Source organism: Ambystoma mexicanum, chromosome 11 (assembly GCF_040938575.1).
Source record: "Ambystoma mexicanum isolate Mex_15411 chromosome 11, UKY_AmexF1_1, whole genome shotgun sequence".
Classification (NCBI taxonomy): Eukaryota; Metazoa; Chordata; class Amphibia; order Caudata; family Ambystomatidae; genus Ambystoma; species Ambystoma mexicanum.
The window spans coordinates 1,275,514,334-1,275,533,101 of NC_090934.1; positions in this window are offsets into that span (position 1 = coordinate 1,275,514,334).

Genomic DNA, 18,768 nt, shown 5'->3' on the forward strand with positions numbered 1-18,768 from the left:
ATGTCTGATACGCGCTTGCAAGAAACGAGGCACAAAAGCATTGCTAGTTTACCCGACAATTGCTTAAGGGATAAGTATCTGTCTACAGGCCAACTTTCTAACAGCTGGAGGACAATTGATACGTCCCAGACTGTATTATATTGCGGTTCTGGGGGGACCTTAAATCTGGCGCCTCGAATGAGTCTGATCACTGCTGGGTGTTCTCCCACTGGCACACCCTCGATCGGCAGGTGCCATGCAGATATTGTGAATCTGTATACTCCTATCGTGCGGAACGCTCTTCCGTCTTGTATTAACTGTGCTAGGAAGTTTAGGATCATCACTAGAGGTGCTGAAATGGGATGAACACCTCTCCCCTTGCACCAGCTAATCCATTTGGCCCAATTCTAGTGGACGGAGCCCAGGTTTCTGCTATGAGCTCTGCAGCCTGTGGCGAAATGCCTGGCAGCGCCCAGCGTCTCCTGATATCCTGCACACGATGAGTGGGAGTGTCCCTCTCACTCTCAGAGGATGATATGACCCAACTGGGTCCGTGAGCAGTTGTTCTCCTTCTGGTAGCATTCTCGGCAGGTCCACTGCTAGCTCGATAAGCATTGGAAACCATACTTGTGACTTCCACAGTGGTGCTACTAGCAGCAGTTCTGCTCTCTCCCTCCGACATTTCGCTAGAGCTCTGCTCAGCATCATGAATGGGGGAAAAGCGTAGTGCGAGCCGCCGCTCAATTCTTGTAGGAACGCGTATGTCCCTCAAGCACCCGGGTCCAGCCTCCAGCTGAAGTACTAGGCTGTTTGAGCGTTCAACCGGGATGCAAAGAGGTCTATGTGAAGCGGTCCCCATTTCTGATTCATCTACTGATTCATCTTCACGGATCCAGTTTCCAATCGCTGGAGTCCGTGAGGTAGCGCGAGTTCCAATCCGCTACTACGTTCAATGTTCCGGGGAGGTATTCCACTGTCACAGATGTCTCTGACTGGAGGCAAAAATGCCAGACATCTTTCGCCAGCTCTGCTAGCATCTTGGATCTGGTGGGTGCCGTCTAGGTGGTTTATGTATCGGACTGCAGAGATGTTGTCCATCTTTAATAAGAACATGATTTCATCCTTCCCTTCGTGAAGGCCTTGATAGCGAAAGACCCTGCTAATAGTTCTAGGCAGTTTATGTGGAGGCGAAGCTCCTCTTCGCTCCACTTCCCCCCGGTCTGCAGGTCCCTGCATCATGCACCCCAGCCCAACCGCCTGGCGTTGAATTCTATGATATGGTCTGATCGATCGCCCAAGATGGCTCGCCCATTCTAGGCGTCCATATTTTTCAACCACCATTCCAGTTCTATCACAGATTCTTGATCCAAAGGTACCAACTGATGATACCTCAAGCCTTGCTGCAGGTGTCTCATCTTTAATTGCTGCTGCGCGCGATACTTTAAGGGTCCGGGAAATATGGAGCCCCAAGTAACCCCACTATTCTCGCCAGCGTCCTGAGCGAAACTCTCTGTTTCTGTAGGCACCCTCTTATTTCCCTCTTGATGTCGCGTATTTTCCAGCGTGGCTTTCCTGGTGTCTAAGACAAAACCCAGGAAGTCTAGTCTCTGTGCTGGTGCAGTGTCTGACTTCTCTACATTGACTAGAAACCCTAGGGATGATAGTAGGTCTTGAACCCTTCTTGTCTGGTATATAAGTGCTTCTCGGTCCTCGACCAACAGCAGGAGGTTGTCCAAATAAATGATCAGCCTTATACCTTTCTCCCTTATTGCTGCTGCCACTAGCTTCATCAGCTTGGCAAAGGCCTGAGGAGCCAATGCAAGCGCGAAGGGCATGGTCTTGAATTGCCAAAACCGCCCTTTCCAGCGAAAAGCCAGGAAGGTCCTGAATTCCTCTAATACTGGGACCGTTAGATAGGCATCCTTCAGGTCCAATCTCGTCAGCCAGTCTCCTTCTCTGAGGGAGTCCCGGAGCTGATGGATACCCTCCATCTTGAAGTGACGGTAGACTACCCAACTGTTCAGTTCTTTTAAGTTTATGACTGGTCGCGCTTTCTCCTTCCTGTGCACCAGGAACATGTTGCTTACGAAGCTGGGAGCTCTCCAACATCTCTCTATGATGTTCTTCTGCGGATAGTGTCACAATCACACTAACTGAAAGGAAGAGAGATCGACACTCTCCCCCGAACCACGGAAGCCGAATTAACTCGACCCTCCCACCGTGGTTGGCACAGGCGCCTGATTTAGAAAACAGGTCGCCACGTGGCAGCCAATGGGGGGAAGAGGGGTTAGGGAGAGGTTGTGGATAGGGAGGGGAAGTTAGGAACACTGGAAAGAGGGTAAGGAAACTCCTAATGTGGATGGGACTGGGGAAACATCAGGAAAAACCCTACTCTATCTAACATAGAATGAACAGAAATTCCACCTGCACTATTAACATGTACCTGATTCCTGAATAGCACACCTTAGTACGTGTACTGAATCCTGCTCTGACATATCATGCTCTTACAACACATAAGCAAGCAATATGACCACACATAAGGGAAAGCTTCCCAAAATGATTAGACAATACACATGGCCCTTCGGGCAGCGTTAGCAACATACAACATAAATGCATTTCCCTTAGTTCCTGGCACTAGTGAAATGTCGTTGTCCATATGCAGTACTTCCTGCATTAACCCAACACAAGATTGCCAAAGTTCCTGTAACATACGAGTAACAAACACACTTTGTTTTTTCCCACTGATTGAATTCAAAGAGATGAGGGCGTTACTTATCTCAGGTCTGGGGAGCCCGCGGGACTTCCCAGACAAATATTGAAACAGCGGTAAATCATTCCAAGCAGTTCAGAAATATATTGCCCCCACGGGTACTTATCTTGAGTCTGGAGAGCCCCATGGGATTTCCCAGATGAAGAACAGCAAGCGTTGTCTCTGCCGCCTACTCAGCGCCCCTCCTACTCCTACCGCACCGTGAACGCGTGCGATCAAGCGTTTCTCCCTTGCATCTCTTTTCGTCGCACGCGGACGCCTTCCTCCTGTTGCCGAACGCGGCCGCCTGCCTCCTGCTCCAAATCAACAATAAGCCACACCTGCCCGCTGCCGTTGCCTGCCTTTAAGCTGCCTTAATTCTTGATGCAGTACATCTGGCAAGGCGCGCACGGGTCAAACTACAAAATAACACAAAGGATGCTGGGAACTGTAGTTTCCTTGTCCTTCCAGCACATAATGTCTCAATAGGCGTATTGTAGCACTCCATGCCTGTGCCATCCCTGATTCCTGACAGATAGCTTGTGATCTAGCAGTCTCTGCTCTGCGCGCGCTAATAGCTGTTGGTGTGGCCTGCGCTTTTGTATGGGTGGTTCTATAAATTCTAGTTGCATACCTAGTACAGTTTGCAACACCTAGACATCGCTGGAAAGCGCGCACCAGTTTCTCCAGAACATACCAGTTCTCCCCCCTACTGGAGGGTAATGAGCTGTTCTCACCTTGTGTGAATCCTTGCCCTCAGCCGGATCCTCTCCCTCTGTGTCCCCTCAGGAAACGTCCTATGGCTTGAAAGAAGGAATCCTGCTGCCTGTTCTCCCAGTATTGGTTTCTGGGATTCGGGGGTCTTCTACCTCCCTGGTTTCGATCAGCCGTGCGACCCCTGTGGTGACTGGTCCCGGCAAAAGCCCGGTTCAGGGAAGATCTTGCGGATCGAGGCTTGCACCTTCTCCAGGGAAGTGTAGGTACCTACGAAACGGCACATTTCTTTTCGGAAGTTTTCTCCGAAGAGGAGTCCCTGTGCCGCTTCTCCTGCCTCGTAAAATGCGAGGTCGCTGAGCTTGGGATCAATCTCCAGCAATAGACCTCTTCTCCGTTTCGAGGCGATGGCGCAGTTGGCATTGCCTGGTAGGCAGACTGCTCTTTGTGCCCAGCCAGCCAGGGCGTCGGGGTCTGCCTCTTCCACCGTGTCTCTAGCCCTCTCCACCAGGTCCATGATCTTTGCGAGCGGGCCGGTTATGTCTAGTACCTTTTCTTGGCAACTCTTCCAAGATCTGTCGATACCCTTATAGGGATCCTTGCAAGTTTTGGATACAAACGTAAGCATCTTGGGGTCTAGCTCCGGGATCTCGGCTACTTTACCCGGGAGGTCTGGTCTCGGGCACTCTGCTCGAAGGCGCTGTCGGGCCTCTCTGTCGAGTGCTTTCCTTAATCTCATGGTCATGTACTGTGCCACTCTTGGTGATGGCTGCCAGTCCAATGACCTCGGGTTTTGGATGTTGTCCAGGTCGAACATATCCTCTTCTACCTCCTCAAGGTGTTTCTCTTTGCAGACTTTCTTGCCTCCGCTGGGCTTGACCCATCTGAAGGGCCCTGAGGTCACAAGAGGTTTTCCTCTTTCGAGCCTGAGTACTCCAGTACTCCCCTTAAACCCTTCTGTCGAGGGTTCAGTGGGCGTGCGATCTGCCATACCGGTGTTGTCTTTAGGCTGCTGTAGGATGGCCTCTAGGGTCTCCAGCCTTTCTTGTAGGGGTCTGACCCCTTGTGCCACGGCATCCACTATCGAGTTTCCCAGTACCTCTTTGAAGCTGGCAGCCAAGTCCAAAGACTGCTCCTCTTCGCTCCATTCAAACTCTGACATTCTGGGAGGTTGCTTTGTGCCTTTTATACATGAGACAGGTGTCTGAGCACGCCCACTTCACTAGCTGGTGCTTGCAGATAGTTCTGATAATCTCTGGCAACTATTGTCTTACCTCCGCAATTATTATGTAGGAAATAAATGTTTGGTATTTTTTTCAATTTTTGTTTTGCTAGTTCTGGGGCAGCACTGGGTAAATTGTTCTTTTGTGCCTGTGATGGGCGTACAGTGTCTTAAGGGGTCTTCTTGGGAGCCCCGCTTATATATGGAGCCTGGGCTCGAGTTCTCCATGGAGCTTATCTGCTCCCTGCTCGTGTACAGCTGATTCTGTACTTTCCTTTCCTCTCCTGCTGTCCCTCTTCCCTGTCCTTGGCTACCTTGCCTCCACCCTCTCACCCTGCCCTCTCTCTCTGGCTCCTTCTTCTTCACCTCCACAGGGCGTACCTCTGATCTGTACCCCTCCCCGGAAGTCCTCGAAGGATGGCAACCTTCTCCACATTGCCACTCTCAACTCTCACTCTGCCGTCAAACATTCCTGTGATATCCGTCGCCTTCTTGAGGAACTGGACCATGACATCCTCGGCCTCACTGAGACATGGTTCACTGCCAGCTCTGTCACCAGCTTTGACACACTCCTACCTGACGGTTACAAGATCCTCTCCTTGCCCAGGCCCAACCGTGCTGGGGGTGTGTGGCCCTTATCTTCCCTGAGTGGATTCCTGCCACTGTCACTCCTACGCAGACCTACTCCTCCTTTGAATGCCTTGTCTGCCGACTCTCTCGCCTAGCCATTCCCTTACCGTGGCTACTATCTATCGGCCACCTGGTCAAATTTCCGCCTTCCTCTCTGAGTGGGCTGACCTCTCCTCCTCACTCCTGGCCTCAAACTCTCAACTCCTCTTTCTTGGAGACTTCAATATCCACCTTGATGCCTCCTGTCCTCCCTCTAGACTCTTTCGCGACCTCTGCGACTCTCTCTCACTCTCTATTCTCCCGTCTGGGCCGACCCATTCTGCAGGGCACACTCTTGATGCTCTGATCTCTTCTGACCTTCCCCTCTCTGTCCCTCTCTCCACTCCTCTCTCCTGGAGTGATCACTTTCTCCTATCCTCCCACCTCACCCTCCCTACCCCGCAGGCAAAGCCACCCTCATCACTGCCACCCACCTTCGCGGTCATCCGACCCATGAAGCGTGTGTCAGTTGAAGCTTTCGCTACCACCTTCTCGCCCCCTCCTCCCCCTTTGGCTGACTCCCACCCTGACACAGCCCTCTCCACTCTCCACTCTGCTATATCTGATACCCTTGATATCCTTGCCCCTGTCATGAGGATCCGCCTGAAGCCCAAAGCCAAATGTAACTCCTGGTATGACTCAGATCTCGTCACCCTTAAACGCAAGTGCAGGGTGGCAGAGAGGAAATGGCGTGCTTCATGTTCATTCTCTGACAAACTGGCCTGCCGCCTGCTCCAAAGGCAATACCGGCTCTCCGTTTTCACTAAGAAGAGAGCCCTTATCCAAGCCTGCATCTCTGCGGCATCTAACAATTCTGCCAAACTCTTTAAAATCTGCAAGAAGCTGGCCAACCCTGCTGCAGTCTCCACCTCTCCTGTCCCCTCCCAGGCCCTCTGCACGGCACTGGCCTCTCACTTCATTTAAAAAACTCAGGACATCCTGTCCTCACTCTCCTCATATCACCTCCCCCCCTCTATTCCCTGCTCTCCCTCTGGCCCTTCTGCAGACACCCCTCCTCCCTCCTTCTCTGCCTTTCCCCTTTTTTCTGCTGACAAGGTTTCGAGACAAGTCTGATCTATGAAAGTCTCGTCAAAACAGGTCCACCCCTGTTCCTCCAAAACTATCAAGGACCACATCGACTCCCTGCCCCCTGCCCTGGCTGACTTCTGCAATCGCTCCTTCGCCTCTGGAGTCTTCCCATCCCCCTCAAGCACTCCCTTGTGCACCCCCTTCTTAAGAAACCCTCTTCTGACCCCTCCTGCCCAGCTAACTATCGGCCAATCTCTATCACTCCCTTCCTGGGCAAGCTCCTGGAGAAACTGGCCATCTCCAAGCTTAATCCCCATGCTGAATCTGTTGGTAGTCTTCATGACCACCAGTCAGGCTTCAGAGCTGCCAGAAACACGGAAACTGCTCTCCTGATCATCCGTGAGGACCTGCTCTCTAACCTTGACTCTAACACTCCTTGTGTTCTCGTTTTGCTCGACCTCTCTTCTGCATTTGATACTGTCAACCACACCATCCTGCTCAACCGTCTCCGTGATAACCTGGGTATCACTGGCCAGGCTCTGGCGTGGCTGACCTCCTTCCTCTCCAATCGACCCTCCCAGGTCCAACTGGGTTCTTTCCTCTCTGACATCTTTTTCTCTACCTGTGGTGTCCCCCAGGGATCTGACCTCTCCCCCTGGCTGTTCAACCAGTATCTGGCTCTTCTTGCTCACCGCATCGCCGCTCTCTGTCCCAACTTTCAGTGCTACGCGGATGATACCCAGCGCATTTTCAGGCTACCCTCGGCCTCCTCTTCCCCTTCCCTCATCTCTGACTGTCTCTCTGCTATCCAGGAATGGTGTGCCGCCAATGACCTCTGCCTTAATGCCAGTAAGACTGAGATTCTACTTATCAGCACACCCACTCCCTCCTTCCCAGCACCTCTCTGGCCGGCCTCCCTTGGCCCTCTTCCTGCGCCTACCTGCAAGGCAAAAAACCTTGGGGTCATCTTCGACTCCACACTCTCTTTCTCTCCTCACATATCTGACATCTCTAACAAGTCACACTACCAGCTACACCTCCTCAGAAGTGTCCTTCCTTTCCTCTCCTTCGCCCAGAAGCTCACTGTCTCCAGAGCCCTGGTTCTCTCAAAGCTGGACTACTGTAACAGCCTCTATCTAAATCTTCCTGCCTCTACTCCCGCCCTTTGCAACTCATCCAGAACTGCGAGACTTGTCCTTGGCCTCAAGCCCAGGGACCGTATCTCTCCAGGACTGAAATCATTACACTGGCTCCCAGTGGCTGCGAGGATTAAGTTCAAAACCCTCTGCATTGTCCACAGGGGCCTTGGGCCAAAATACCTTCAACTCTCTCTTCCGAAATATCTTCCTTCTCGAGATCTTCGCTCATCCACCTCCAACTACCTCAGGGTCATCCGCTTCTCCAAGCAACGAGCTGGGGGTAGATCTCTCTCCGCAGCTGGAGCCTCCCTCTGGAACAGCCTTCCTGCCTCCCTGAAACTTGAGAAGAACCATCTCCGGTTCCGGAAGCACCTCAAAACCTTCCTCTTTGCCTCCGCTCTCTCTCCCTCTCTCCCCTGCTAAAATCACTGAACCTGCACTGAATCTGCTACTGGGCCACTCACCGATCTCGGTCCTTGGCCCAGCCACTCTTCCCTGCACTGCCTACCTGCACTACGGGACTGTCTCTGTATCCTACAGCCCCTTCTCCCAGCACGTACCTTGCACTTGCCACCAGCTGGCCCTATTATTTATCCTGTATTCTACTAACCATGTACTGCACTTTCCTTGCACTTGCCACCAGCTGGCCCTATTATTTATCTTGTATTCTACTAACCATGTACAGCACTTTTCCCCCTCTCCCCTTCCCCTTGCACTTTTCCCAGCCCCCTCTACCCTTGCACTTGCGCGATCTGAATGACACCTGGCCTAGTAGGATCGTTGTCTGTCTCCCCTTGTCCCCCCCCCTGCCTCATCGCGCCTTGAAACATTTGTGTATAGGCGCGTAACAAATGCCATATCAAATCATATCATGCTGTAGGTCGCGAGCGTGTGGGGCTGCTGGTCCACAGCGTATTCCGTTCCGGCTTGTGTTCGGTTAATTAATTATGTTCCCCTTGGGATCGAGGAAGCTTCTAGAACATCACCGCCGTGCCCGGGCTTAATTCGTCCTGGCTCTGCGTCGCACTGCAAATGCGATGCGGGCTCTTGACGGTTCGGGCTCTGGCCCTGCCTCCACGAGGGAGGGGGCTGGAGCGGTTCGGTGAACAGCTGCCTCTGCAAGGCTCTCTGGGCTCCCGCGGGCGCCAGAAACAACCCCTGGCATACCGGTATGCGGCACAGGGTTAGTGCACCGCGGGGCCCCTCAATACTACTTTACCCTTGCCTCTAAAACGCAGCGCATTAGCAAGATGATCTCGCGCGCCTCGCGCCGGTTGTTCGCCAAGGTATCGCTCACCCCGCGCTAATGAGGTATTCCTGTCCGGTTACAACGCTGCTAAGCTGTACGACCTCGTATTACTCTATCATATTCACGTTTGTAATATTCTACAACCCCTATACAGACATGCTATACAGGGAGATGAGGTAAAACTATACTTATCTGCATGAAGAGCACTAAAAGAAGAGGAGGAGCTCAGGGGCAGGAAGTGGTCATAGATGAGCATGGAGTGAGATGGAGTGAGACAGAGACTATGGGGATTGTAGTTCCAAAAGAAGAAAAGTCCATTGAGACATTTTCAGTGTTTTGCTATTGGTTTTGATGGTTTTTTGAAACTGCTGAGGAGTAGTAATTAAAGAAGTTGAAGCATAATGCTCGCCTCCAGTCTTGCCATAGATTGACACTCTGGGTAACGACGTTGCATTGCAACACTAAAATGGGAGGAGTGGAAATCAAAAGTGGGAAAGTGCATAATTTATAACCACCTGCTTCACACGGCCACGGCTTGCTTTAATTATACTTTGGTCGACACTCGACAGTCAGAGAAAAATGCCACCCAAAAATACTGGGTCTGACTCTTAGTTTTACTTTAGCTCAGACAGGGCTGTCTCTCCGTCTCTGCTGCCAGACTGTGGCGCGCACCTGTGGCTGTGGGTGGGTGGCTGGCTGTGCCCTGTTGGGCTGGGATGGAGTGGCTGGCAGGTTGCTTGTGTGCCCTGGGGCTGGCCCCTGGCCTCAGCCTACTGCTGGAGTGGCTGCTGCTGTGGCCCTGACTCCTGTGTGGACAGTGTAGTTGCGGCCCTGGTCCTCCTGGTGTCACTGTGTGCGCGGGCAGCGTGGCTCTCTCTGCAGGCAGCTCCAGTCCAGTCTGACGACTCTGACCTCCTGTATGACAGTGCCAGAGGCCCAAGCAAAATATAGTCAGTCACCGACACACGACGTGTGACTGAGGCTGTCAGCACAGAGGCTTGGCGGCTGCTGCAGCCACATTTTCATTGGCCCGCCGAACAATGGCAAGCCTGTTCTTCCGGCGACCCCCAGGCAGGCATAACAAGTTGCTTTCAACTTTGAAGTGCAACAAATTTGTTGCTTCCTCAAAGTTGAAAGTAATTTAATGTGCGCACTGCTGGGCCCAGCCAGGCCCCTCCCAGCCCAGCCCTGCAGGCAGCCTGCAGGCTCCAAGCCTGCTGCCCCAGCCCAGGTGTTAGAAGTTCACTTCACTTTGCTCTGTCTCAGCCGGGCACCGAACAGCACCACGCGGCGGCCCCACCCCCTGGAGTGGCGGAACCGTCGGCCCCCGCCCCTCTTCCATGCACTTTGCATGTATGCTGCCTGATTCATGCATCATGGTTTATGATGCATGCATCACATCATGCATGCAAATTAAATCAATAATCAAAGCAAGGTAACGTTGTTAACGTTGTAACATTGTTGCCTTGCTTTGATGATTATATGCTGCGCAGCCCTAGCCCAGCCGCCCCTGCCAGAGAGTGCGGCAGTTGATCCGCCAATGGTGCTGTCCTGGCTGCTGGCGTGCGTGGGCAAGACAACGGCAAGGGAATGTGGGATCAATAATTTAATGCCACGCGCGGCCCCAGCCGCTGGCACACACTGACAGTGACACTGTCTCACTGTGCACTGCGGCGTGCGGGTGGGCCGGGCCGGCCGCAGGCAGTTGTCTTGTGTAACTAATAATGAAAACAATGTAATAATAAAAAAAACAATAAGAAAAAAACAGCCAGGCCAGAAAACCGGGCCCAGGTCCTCAAGGTCGTTCGGCCAGTGGCCGAACGACCGATAGGGCCAATCCGCCCCTTAACCCGGTTCGAACAAACCTTTGCAAACAAGTTAAATGTTTCAATTTCTGGAAAAGGCCTTGAAGCAAGTGCCTTATCAGAACACTTCTCTGATAAAAAAAGGTGCATAATAAAACAAGCATCTCATTGCTGCCAAAAGATGAGTTGGGTAAAACAAAAAGCAAAAAAAATATATACCTCTCAATCATTTGAGTTGCCATATCAGGTGAAAATCGATCATTTTGGTTTTGGATGGCGAGAGCCTGTTGATGTTTATGGAACAGTAAGCAGCTTGGTGGGTGAGTTTACTGATTCCATTATGGTAACCATTAGCCAAAAGCAATTGAGTTGGGAACTATGAAAAAGAGCAAGAGGATTGTGGTCCAAGCGATGGGATGCAAAAGAAAGAAAGAAATGTATTATGGAAAGCATCGGGTATTAGAAGCTACCTAATGAAATACATTTTTTCTCTAAAAGAAGGAAGCATAGAAGGGATAGACGGACACCTAGTGCCCCGTCATCACCATTTATCATCAAGGGTGCATACAAGTATTACACCGAAAATTAACACAATCTTTGTAAAAAGGTTACAGCTATTCACAATGTGCTTGAAATAGTTGTTATAACACAAAGATGACTCGGAAAGACTAAAAATACATAAACATGACAATCCAGCTTGAATGAAGAAAACTGTGCGAGCCATCGTTCCGTGGGTTAAATCAGTGGTGTTCCATATATTTTAGGGCTCATCCTTCAATGTTCATCTTCTATGTCCATTGCATTGGCATTGCATATTTGTCTCTGTTATTAGTTTTGGAACACCCTTAGCCATTAAAGACTTAAAGTATGTGTCTATCAATATTATTGTGCTGAAACTCCTCTCATCAATCAGCAATAGCAACTGTAACCAAGACCCTAAGGGAAACCCACACAATTGGAAACAGCAAATGTTTCTTTGTCTAGTAGTAATACCTTTGCAACAAAGAAACATTGTTTACGATCCTAATTCATAAGTGTTTGCTTGATCAATGCTACACTATAGAAAACCACAACTGAAGCTTTTTTTAATAGGATTATATATTGCAAAATAGCCCACTTCCAGGGATGGCCGTGCACATGCAAGGCACATTCAGAATAAATGATTTGCCAAGAATCACACACTTTGAATGAGTGGTGGAGCTGGGATTTCAGCCCTATCTGCAATTTAACTATTTGACAACATATCTTCCAAGCTCTGGATGGGACAGATATGTGCCTACTCAAGCCTACAAAAGAACCCCTCTGGTTTTACAGTACAGCTGTGCCATGGTGACTTCCGGAGAACAGCGAAAGAAAATGCCACCTACTTGTCATTGTTTCACACAGAATGGATCACCCCTCCATTTCTAATCTACCAACATGTGCACTTCATAAAGGGCATCTTTATAGTGAATGTACTCATGAAACAGTATTGGCAGGTGTGAGGGGTCAGGTATGTGAGCGGACAACTTTATGAAGGTTTATCAAAAGATGCCATTTTATTAAATCAAAACGGTTTAATAAACACCACACTATCCCTACCCTAAATAGGATTTCCCTTCCTATCAAAATAAACTAAAGGAAATACTCTAAGAAAAGGAATATGTCCCTCATACTTATACATACAACAAACATTTTAAGGGAATATATGGCAATTCAAATATAACAAGGGTCACAGTTATAGCCAACACAAACTTAATAACTGCTGTTCCTGGTAGCCTGGGTAATGTCCCCTTCCCCAGATTCAAAGCAGGAAATTGTATCAATATTTCCAAATTAGGAAAGTTCGATTCTATAACAACATTCTGGTGATAGGGTTCTTCTTGCTCCAGAAGTTTCTCACTTGGACTTTCCAACAGTTCAATAGAAATGACAACTCTGTGTTTCTCCCCTTGTACCAGAGCTCAACACAACTTCTTCTTAGGAAATAACAACACTTCAACAGTTCGTCTTTAGCAACAGCAATGTTTTGTCAGGATGATTTCACAAGATAATGTGGTGGTTTTAGCCACTTCTTCTTCACAGTGTTTCACCACTACACAGTACTTCAACAACTTCTACCTCGTCCACTCACCTGCCAGGTCTACCACTAGAAGGTATCTTGCTCTGGTAGACACCCCTGCCTGGACCAAACGCTTCGAACCCTATTTTAAGTACTTCTGTGGTAAACTTCACTTCAACAACTTAGTAAAGTCTTTTGATTTTCAACAACATCAGCAATTAATACTTCTTCTCAAAAGGCATGAGACACATTGATGCTATTAATACCACATGCAATGCAGATTATGCTCCTCTCCTCCTGAGTGCTTTCTGTCAGAAGGGCAGCCTTTCTGCCACTGTTGTTTTCCCAATCTTACATCAACCGATTGGTGAAAATGGCTTTTTATCACCCTTGCTCTTCTTTGGCTTATAATATGCGTGTTTGGATCTTTATGAACTATTGCCTCTTCTTCTATAGCAATAGGGGTTACAATTGTCTTGCTTCTTAATTTCCCTCTGTTGGCTTTGACAACCTTCTTTCAATATTGCCTTATTTTGTTATAGGCAAGTATTTCTATCTTTGTAATTACAATTCTGACCTTTGTATATGTTTCCAAGGATCTTATTCTGCCACTTTGATTATTTTGTATCAGTTTGATATGCAAAATTGTTTGTAGTTTGCCACTTTCTTTTCCTTACATTAATTCAGTATTCAATAGTTCCACTAATGGCCATCAGGTGGTTACAGAGCGTTCCGGGGTCATACACTATTAGTGAGCTCACCAGGTGCTGCATAAGCATCCACTCACTCCGATGCCACTCTGCATTCTGCTTCTTCTGCTCTTTGGAACACCTAGTCTGCTGCCTTCTTCCTGCGGCCTGAGCCGGTCGGGAGAGGAGCATTCTTTGCTCCAAGAGTGCTCCGGTGCTTGCATGCCACCAGAGCAAAAGTTAGTTTGGGGAAAGTTTTTCGAATTTACTCTTCCCACCGCGCAACATCTGCATTCTCAGCCACCAGGGGAAAAGTTTGCTAGAACAACACTTCCCGATGCACAGCCTCTGCATACAGGGTCATCATGGTTAGAGACCCTCACGAAACCAGCATCTGCTTCACAACTAGCAGTGGTCCCGGTATCTCTGCTTCCCTTCAACCTCTGCTGCCACTGCAATTTGGAGTCTCGATCAGAACTCCACCTTCTGCTTCATCTAATGGCCTGCGCCTGAGGGGGTCCTTTATACTCACCAGAACCTCTCAGGTGTGGGTCATTAGAATATTTAGATTGCACCCTGCAGTCTAATGCCTCCAAATCCCTCTTCCACATCCCAGTACTTTGGGCATTGTGAGACTTGAAGTCTCCAATGTTCAAATTATCCCTTTCTTGCTGAACATTGTTTCTACATAAACTTACTTCACCTCTATTATTGACTACATTTTCAGGAGCAAATTTAAAAGGAGTCAATGATTGTTTTGGAGTCAAAGGAGAGTTAGCATTATCAGAACTTAATATGGTAATGTTCTGATGTCTACATTTAACATTCTCTTGTTGGCTGCAATAGTTCTTACCATTATAAATGTGGGTAACTTTATGATGGGGAGTTTTATTCCTAATAAATGCCTGATTAGGATAGTTTTTGCAACCCCCAGAACGAATAGCTTTGGAGCAAGAAATCACACTTTGACAACAAGCCATTACATATTCTGGCATCACTGACATCTCTTCCTGTGAGGAAGACAGATACTGCGTCTTACCCAACAGACTCCTCCTATTCCCTTGGGGCCCTTCTCCTCCCAGGTAATCCTCCCGGCTATTACTACCCCGAGGGTTAGGATCAGGTAGCAGCTGCCTTTCCCTGGCCACCTGGGAGAAGACATTAGATAGGGTCTTTTTGAGGACTCTGTAGAATTCATCGCAAAGGCAGGTTATGCTGATTTAGAATTTTATTTATTAAAAAAAAGAAATGGTTGATTTGAGATTACATTTAGTGCAAAAGTTAATAATTTCTTGACATTATCGAAGTGAAAGATACCAGTTTCCTCTTAAAGGAGGTGTGGCATGATGTAGCTCAGTGAACATTGATATTCCTTTCACTGCAGGATGAAGAGAAATGTGCTCTGTTTTCTCTATGTTAGGTGTACTTTCTTACGCAGCATGGAATGCAACTTACGTTCTCACAGTGGCCTTCCCAAAGTATGTAAAATCCTTCAGAGGTGTGGGAGTTAGGGGAAATTAATTAGGTGACTATAATAACCGCAGACTAGAAATAAGAGAAGAGAAAGAAAGAGAAAAGGAGTAGAGAGTGTGAGAGAGATATAGAGAAATGAGGGAAAGGGACGCAGAGAAGGCAGAGAGACATTAGAGGCTGAAGGACTGAGGAGGATGAGAGAAAGAGGAGACCTTTGACACTGAGGGGCACCAAGAGAGAGATAGGCCTCTTAAGAAAGAGGAGGCATAGAAGACTGAGGAAGCCCAATGCCAGAGGAGAGGGAGGAGGTAGAGGGACAGAGGAGACATAAGAAACTACGAAGGCCAAGTAACACAGGAGGATGAGTGAAACGGGAGGCAGAGAGACAGAGAATACCAAAGAGAGCTGAGCACTGAGAAGCAGAGGTGACTTAGGAGGCCCTGAGACAGAGGATATAGGGGTGACCAAGAGATGGAGACAAAGGAGCCCCGAGTGACAGAGGAGGCACGCGACAACAGAGAGAAAGAACAATATATCCATGTAGAAAAAGAGAGTGTGTCATGTTGTGATTATTATGAGGGTATGGTCTCACTTGGCCCACATACAAGCCAGGCAGACAGGCTGAAAAACAAGGGTCTGCAAGGTTTCCCATAGCAATACCAGAGGTTATAATTAATAAAAAATGCTCAAGTCATTAATTTTCAGTTTTGCAAATGTCGCCCTGAGTGGGTTAGCCTGCTCTTCCTAGATACCCAAGCTACACCTCACCGACAATTGTCAGGATCCAAAGGGGAAAACAGCAGGATTCATCAAGAAGGAGGACAAAGGGACACTGGAAATATTGGTCTAGAGTGAAATGTGGAATGATTTAGGCAGCTAGGATCACCAACAGTTAATAGGAGGAGGGGGTTATTGAACACAGCACCAGTCCAAGATGGCCACTTGCGAGCACTAGAAAGAACAAAATAGAAGAAGGATTATTAGCATTGCCAGGTTAGAACAGTCTCTAATAAGTCAGCACAAGATGCAGAAGGTTGCTTTGCAATGTGCTCAGATTTCCTGTCTTCGCTTTGTAGCAGTTCAAGCCCATGGGCACCATTTCTTTCTCGGTGCTGACTCTTTGTGGTCATGGAGGGATATCATATTCCCGGTGTTTCACTGCCCCTCCCAATGCCTGCGGTCATGGATGGCTTCACAAAACTTCAAGACTCTAAATATGGTTCAAGAGTATTTTGGGGGCACAACTGTAATGGTGTCATGATGCCCGCTCCCGGGGAGCCGGTTCAAGCCCTGCGTCCCCGAAAGCGGACATCCAGTCCCCAAGGAAGGACCCAGCAACCCCATATAGGGGCCCTTTGGACAGTGTCTGGGCGCCTATGGCGCCAGGCTCATAAAAGACATCAATCCTGGCACCATAGGTGCCAGGCTCATTATGGAAGTGCTTGGTTGCACTTACCTGATGCAGACCATGCTGCAGGATCCCGGCCTCCTTGAGGCCTGAAAGGAACTACTTTACCTGTGGGACTAATTTACCATCCGGGCGTGGTCGGGGAAGGATACCTATCTGATTGGAGGAAGGATACATACCTGGAACTTCTTCCAAGGTATGCATCCTGCATCCTGCTCCTGCATCCTGACTTCTGCCACGCCTGCCAGCATCCTGGATCACCTGCAAAGGAAGAGAAGAAGAGAACAGAAGAAGGAAAAGTCCTTACCTGCTTAATCCACATCCCGGAGACATCTCACCGACAATCCTGAAAAGGAAGACTTTTATTTAAAAGCTCATTGCGTCGGTCGCTGCAGCGCCGCATTCCACATACCTTTACAGGGCGCCTCCATGTTCAGCAGCGATCATCCAGATTCGCAGTCACGCCCCAGCGCCTAGGGAGAAAAAGACCAGAACAAAAGGTGAGAGAGGGAAGGGAATAAGGAAAGCTAAATCTCCAAGTTAAGACTTACCTGTTGATTCATTCCCTCTTCATTTCGGGTCCGCGCCGCATCCTGGCATTTCCGGACCCCGGCCCCTAAGGGGAAAAAGAGACATCAGCGTTAATGAGCGAATGAAAAGACATTACCAAAAAACGCTCATTAAAGACTTACCTGATTTCTACAAGGATTTCACCTCTCATCTCGGGTCGGTGCCTGTTCCCCGGCATTCCGTACCCCGGCCCCAATGGGGAAAAAGACACTAGCATTAGTACATTAATGCATGGACACAAGGGGAACCTCTTATAAAAAAACTTACCTGGAAGCCAAGCAAGTTTGGTTCTCACCAATCCGAAAATCCAGTGAAGTAACTGGATACCAACGCGCCCCTGCATCAGAAGCAGGATGGAGAGCTCGTCCTTCCAGATCCTAAGGTGAGACGCTACGAGGAATCACAGAAGGGTTTCGAGGAGGGTGAGAGGGGAAAGTGGGAGGCTGATTGCATTACCCCGCAGACAGTTAATCCCCTATTTTCGCCTACAGAAGGATACTTCTGCGAGCCAAACAAGCCAGATTTGGGGGCCCGGTCCAGTACGTCTTCCAAACCCTGCGCATCACCTTAGAAGAGGTCACAGCAGCGCGAACCAGGCCAGCGCCTCCGTGGGAGCCAGGTGAGCGTTACAGAACGTGAAGCCTTCCTACAAATTCCCACCCAGGCGCTATGGAAAGTTCTGAGACTGATCAGTTGGCCCAATTACTGGGGGAATTACGGGGCGAAGTACATGCCGCTCGTCAAGAGACTAATGCCCTCAGGAGGGAATTAATAATATCAAAGGAAACAACTGATGACCTGGCCAGACAGCTTTTGCAAGGTCAAGCTGGGCAAACTCCTCTACCCGGTTCCGGAGGGAACCCCGCTCCTGTGGTTTCCAGTAACCCTGTGCAGATTAATCTACCTGGAAACATGCCGCTGGCCCCACCCGAACGCTTTGCTGGGGACCCCAAACGATTCGCCGTATTCATGAATCAGTGTCGTTTGCACTTCCTATGCAGACCTGGGGCCTTCCCTAATGATCAGACCAAGGTAGCCTTTGTATTGTCATATCTCAGCGGCTGCGCTGCCGATTGGTCATTTCCACTGGTTACTCAAGATGACCCGATTCTTCGTGATTTTCAAAGGTTTCAAGCAAGCATGGAAAGGTTATTTGCTCGACACTCTCAGGGGCAGGCTCTGGATGACGAACTTCTATCCCTGCGACAGGGCATTCAGGACCTCCTATCCTATATTGCAACCATTAATAGACTAATTGTGGAAACGGGATGGCCAGAGGATAAAAGAGTCACGTTGTTTTATCGAGGCCTATGCGGAGAACTTAAAGATGTCTTGGCCCAAGTTGTAAATCCGCCCCAAGAATGCACAGAGTATATAGACTTAGTGGTCCAATTGGATCACAGACTTCAAAACAGAAAAGCAGATCGGTCCAGGTTTGAGACCCGGGTGTTGGTGAAGACCCATGCTAATCCCAAGGGAGTTGATGTCTCTGAGCCTATGCAAATTGGAGGGGTTAAAGGACCCTTAACTCAAAAGGAACGTGAAAGGAAGCAGCAGTTAAAATTATGTCTTTATTGTAGGAATTCTGGACACTTTCTACGGGATTGCCCGGCAAAACCGCCCCGAAAGGCGGTAGGAGCCGCTGATAAAAACCATGAAGACTCTGTCTCGGGAAACGACTCTGCCCGACAAGTGTAGGGGTCCGCTTGCCGAGCTTGAAAACTAACTCTCAGACCTTGCATTTCATTGTGCCAATGGTTCTCGTAGAACCAGAACAGCCTAAGCGGTTGCATGCAATAAAGGCATACATCGATAGTGGGGCTATTGGAAACTATGTGGATCGTGAATTGGTCTCTAGGATTAACCTCCCTCTCCGTCCTAAAACCAGCAAAGATGTCATCACCACAGTCGATGGAACTGAAATTGCCTCTGGACCGGTAACACATTCCACTACTGGGGTGACTCTTATTGGTCCCGACGGCCATCGGGAGGGTGTTGTGTTTGATGTAATCAAGGCTCCACAGTTTCAGGT